We start from the raw sequence: 5,301 nt of genomic DNA, 5'->3' as shown, positions 1-5,301 counted from the left end.
TGGAGCAAGTGGGTTGCACTGATTACTCAGCGGGCTCGAATAGGAAACCCCAGTCGCCCAGGAATATTGGAAGTGATCATGGACTGGCCAGAAGGCAAATACTTTGGGATATCATCAGAGGAGGAGGTGGGTCGTGCTGAAGAAGCCCCACTGTACAACCAGTTGCCAGAGAATGAAAAGAAATATGCCCTGTTCACTGATGGGTCCTGTCGTATTGTGGGGAAGCATCGGAGATGGAAGGCTGCTGTATGGAGTCCTACGCGACGAGTTGCAGAAGCTGCTGAGGGAGAAGGTGAATCGAGTCAGTTTGCAGAAGTGAAAGCCATTCAGCTGGCTTTAGACATTGCTGAACGAGAAAAATGGCCAGTTCTCTATCTCTACACCGATTCATGGATGGTAGCAAATGCCCTGTGGGGATGGTTACAGCAATGGAAGCAAAACAACTGGCAGCGCAGGGGCAAACCCATCTGGGCTGCTGCATTGTGGCAAGATATTGCTGCTCGGGTAGAGAACCTGGCTGTGAAAGTACGCCACGTAGATGCTCATGTGCCCAAGAATCGGGCTACTGAAGAACATCAAAACAACCAGCAGGTGGATCAGGCTGCTAAGATTGAAGTAGCTCAGGTGGACCTGGATTGGCAGCATAAAGGTGAATTATTTATAGCCCGATGGGCCCATGACACCTCAGGCCATCAAGGTAGAGACGCAACATACAGATGGGCTCGTGATCGAGGGGTGGACTTGACCATGGACGCTATAGCACAGGTTATTCATGACTGTGAAACATGTGCTGCAATCAAGCAAGCCAAACGGTCAAAGCCTCTTTGGTATGGAGGACGATGGCTGAAATATAAATATGGAGAGGCCTGGCAGATTGATTACATCACACTCCCTCAAACTCGCAATGGCAAGCGCCACGTACTTACAATGGTGGAAGCAACCACTGGATGGCTGGAAACATATCCTGTGCCTCATGCCACCGCCCGGAACACCATCCTGGGCCTTGAAAAGCAAGTCCTATGGCGACATGGCACCCCAGAAAGAATAGAATCAGACAATGGGACTCACTTCCGAAACAACCTTATAGACACTTGGGCCAAAGAACATGGTATTGAATGGGTGTATCACATCCCCTATCATGCACCAGCCTCCGGGAAAGTTGAACGATACAATGGCCTGTTAAAGACTACCTTGAAAGCAATGGGCGCTGGGACGTTCAAAAACTGGGATACGCATTTGGCAAAGGCCACCTGGTTAGTCAATACTAGGGGATCTACCAACCGAGCTGGACCTGCCCAATCAAACCTGTTACGTACTGTAGATGGGGATAAGGTTCCTGTAGTGCATGTAAAAAATATGCTGGGTAAAACAGTCTGGGCTACTCCTGCCTCAGGAAAAGGCAAACCTATTCGTGGAATTGTTTTCGCTCAGGGACCTGGATACACTTGGTGGGTGATGCAAAAGAACGGAGAGGTCCGGTGTGTACCTCAAGGAGATTTAATACTGGGTGAGAATAGCCCATAAACTGAATTGTACCATGTTAATTAGTATATTACACTGTATGTTATCACTACCATGATTACTATAGGTGACTAATTAGAATGTATGGAAAAGAGTGTAACCTGAGCATGACATAAATGGTATGGAATAAGGGGTGGATAGATGTCCTGGTTTCAGTTAGCACAGAATTAATTTTCTTCCTAGTAGCTGGTGGAATGCTGTGTTTTGGCTTAGGATGAGAAGAGTGCTGATAACACCCCGATGCTTTAATTGTTGCAGAGCAGTGCTTATACTAAGCCAAGGACATCTCAGCCTTTTGCTCTGTCCTGCCAACGGGCAGGCTGGGGGTGCAGTAAGAGCTGGGAGGGGACAGACCCCGGACAGGTGACCCAAACTAGCCAAAGGGGTATTCCATACCATCTGACGTCATGCTAAACAATATATAGGGGTGGCTAGCCGGGCGGAGGGGGCCGGACTGCTCGGGGTTAGGCTGGGCATCGGTCAGCGAGTGGTGAGCAATTGCATTGTGCATCACTTGTTTGTACATATTATTATTATTTCCCTATTATCACCATATTATTATTATTGTTATTATTGTTATTATTATTTTGTTATTATTATTTTCCTGTCTTATTAAACTGTCTTTATCTCAACTCACGGGCTTCACTTTCCATTTCTCTCCCCCGTCCCAGAGAGGGAGGGGGGAGGGTGAGCGAACGGCTGCGTGGTGTTTAGCTGCCGGCCGGGTAAAACCACGACACTGTCTTTGACCTGGGTTTCTCTGGCAACAGCTAAATAATAAGCAGGCAGACCCTTTTGCAAGGAACAAGTACAGAGAGTTCAGATGTGTCTGGATCTGTTCGGAGCTACAGGAGTCCTGGAGAATTTGGCATGCTGCTGCTGATTAGCCTTTAATTTGCAATGCTGTAATTAAGGCCAAGTGTAGGGAATTCCCAACAATGCTGTAATTCTCTAAAACCAGGAGATGTGAGCAAGCCATCTCTTTCTGTGCCAGGGCCGTAGTTTCCCAGTTTAGTGGCAATTCAGACTTACTGGTTCTGGATCAAAGGGGAAGCTACTGATGCTGAAAGATAAAATAAGCTTTGGTTATTTTCCTGCTCAGAACAGAGAAGAGCTGCTGCTGTCTCCTGCAAGACTTGCATGCCCAGGGTGTGCTGTAAGCTTTGAGCCAAGATTCCTCCCTAAGTGTGGTACATGACTTGTGTGCTTCATATAAAGGGGGCCACTGATGGAGCACTTCCAGCATGGTTACCATTGAGGCCACTTGTGTGGAAAACAGAGCAAGGGCTGATGATCATCTGCATTCACTGGAGAAGGCTGTGATACATGCAGTGATTGTCTTTTCCAGAGCTGTTTTGTGTCTGCAGAGTATGTGGCTGGTGATCCCAGTAAAGTTGGGTTTGTTGTTGTCTCCATCCATCGTTCCCAATCTCTATGCACAGTGACATCCTGAGAGGTGACAGGATATCTCAGGGAGGAGAAGGAATTACCCCTGCAAAGATCAGTTACCTGTGTTTGTAGGCAGTGTGTATTTAATATTTAAAGTATTATTAAAGTATTAATATTAAAGTATTTAATAATTAAATATTAAAACCATTGCTCCAACTGCGGCTATTTAATTCCCACCAACTATTCCATTCACAATATCCAAAACTGCCATTTAATGTTTTTTCTAACATCAATATATTGACAATACACATAATGCACAAGAAAATTTACAAATTACAAGTGAAGACTCCATATACTGAAGTTATAATTGCACAGGACTTTAAAAACAAGCATTTCTGTAGGTTGCATTTCACCTGTCCACATTTTGGCACTGACGGGAACAATTCAGCAAAACGTAATAAGCCAAAACACACTCTCCATCCAGCAAACGTGATGTGCTCCACTTCAGTTTGCCAGAAGTATCATTTACAGGACATCAGAGTTACCGTGGGCAGAGTTACCGTGACACATTCGTTGTGGCTCAGCACCCGTCCTGCCGGGCACCATCGGGCTCCGAGCCCCGCAGGGACGGGTGCTGAGCCCTCCTTGCTGGTCCCGGCTTCGAGGGCTTTGCGTTTTGTTTCAGTTTAGGCTGTGGAGAACGCGGCGGGGTGGGCGCGGAGAGCGCGGTCCGTGAAGGAACGGCGAGGGGAAGGAAGGGGGGCGCTGAGGGGAGGAAGGGCTGCAGCGGTTTTAAGTTTATTGTTTGGTGGTTTTTTGTTTTTTTTTTTTGCTTTTTTTCCGCGTCAAGCGTCCCCATTCGATGCGAATGGTGCAGGAATGCATCGCCTAACACGAGTCGGAGAACCTCAAAGCCTTCGCTGAGGGAACTGCAGCCGCAGAGCAGGCAGCAGAGCTCAGCTGCTGAGCACAACGAGGCTCGCTCATCTCGGCGGCTGTGTGGCCTCAGCCGCTCCCGGTGCCTAAAAATAAAGCCAAAATAAAAATAAAAGTAAAAAAAAAAAAGCCGTATGGGAGCTCAGCGGCCCCGGCCGGGGCTACGCACACGGTCCCGGGGCTGCCTCAGCTGCCCACCCGCGCACCAGCCATCAGGAGGGGAAATCGTGGGAGGAAAAAAAGCCACGATGTTTTGAAATTAACACGTGTGTTTTGTTTCTCTGTCGCAGGGTGCTCTCTCCTCCCTTTCTGCCTTCCCCCCCCCCCCCGAGGAGCACGTCTCCGCAGCACTGGAGGCAGGAGCTTGCTACACGCAGGTACGGTGGAGGTAAACGCCTTGGTAATGCACCTGTGTGTAAAAACTTACACGGTCGGTGTGTAAACCGACTCAAAAGCCCCTTTCCAGTCTTCTGGAGTTGTCAAGTGGTATTACCGCATCATGCCATGAAAATGAGCGAGGTGCATTTACGGTTCCTTAACGGTGAACAGATTCTCCAAACTAATCTGTGATAAAAGAGCATTTCCTATAAGGAAAAATAAAACTTTCACCTATCTATTTCACAACAATGAAAGGTCCGGGAATCTAGTATTTCCACAGCTCAAAGCCAAAATAGATTACTTAATTATTCATTTCTCCAGATCTTTTTGGTGTAAAATCTGAAAGTAACTCAAACAACAAAATCTTCAGAATAAATTAGGGCATGTGTTAGAACTGAGAGAAAAAATCACAAGAACAGACTTTCACATGTTTTTCAGAACACCTACAAGTAACTATCAGTTGGGTGTGGTGGCATCCTGTAAAATACCTTTTGTTAAACAGATGGAAATGAAACTTGTGTGCCATCAGCCTCTTGTGGTGGCATGTTGAGAAGTAGCAAAGCTAGTTAGAAAATAATACACATGTACAGATTTAAGAAATGGACAACGTTTCACTGTAGATGTTTATTCTAGTAACAAAAACCTGTGAAGTCCCATATTTTAATGTACAGTGATATATTTTGTCCTATAAAATACAACTTACAGAAATTTCTATCAAGTAAACCTAAACAAACACACTTGCTTTTTGCATACTTTTACGTGTATCTTTAAATTAAAAACATCTCATTAAGAAAAATCTTACACCATAGTAGATGTTTGCATTTAATACCGCCTCTTTGCATTTTAACATTTTGTCTACGGGTTCAGAATACAGACCAATATTACTAATAATTAATATTACTAAATAATTAATAATTATTAAAATTACTCAATAATTAATAATTAATATTACTAATACTTAATAATTAATATTACCAATCTTCTTTTCAAACTTAATGCAGTTTTATACCTTTTTCAGTGGACAGTCTTATATACGCTACCAGCATAAGCAGGGTCTGACAACAGTGACACTTTTTT

The sequence above is a fragment of the Anas platyrhynchos genome, chromosome 34 (genome assembly GCF_047663525.1).
Source record: "Anas platyrhynchos isolate ZD024472 breed Pekin duck chromosome 34, IASCAAS_PekinDuck_T2T, whole genome shotgun sequence".
NCBI lineage: Eukaryota > Metazoa > Chordata > Aves > Anseriformes > Anatidae > Anas > Anas platyrhynchos.
This window is presented reverse-complemented; position numbering follows the sequence as displayed.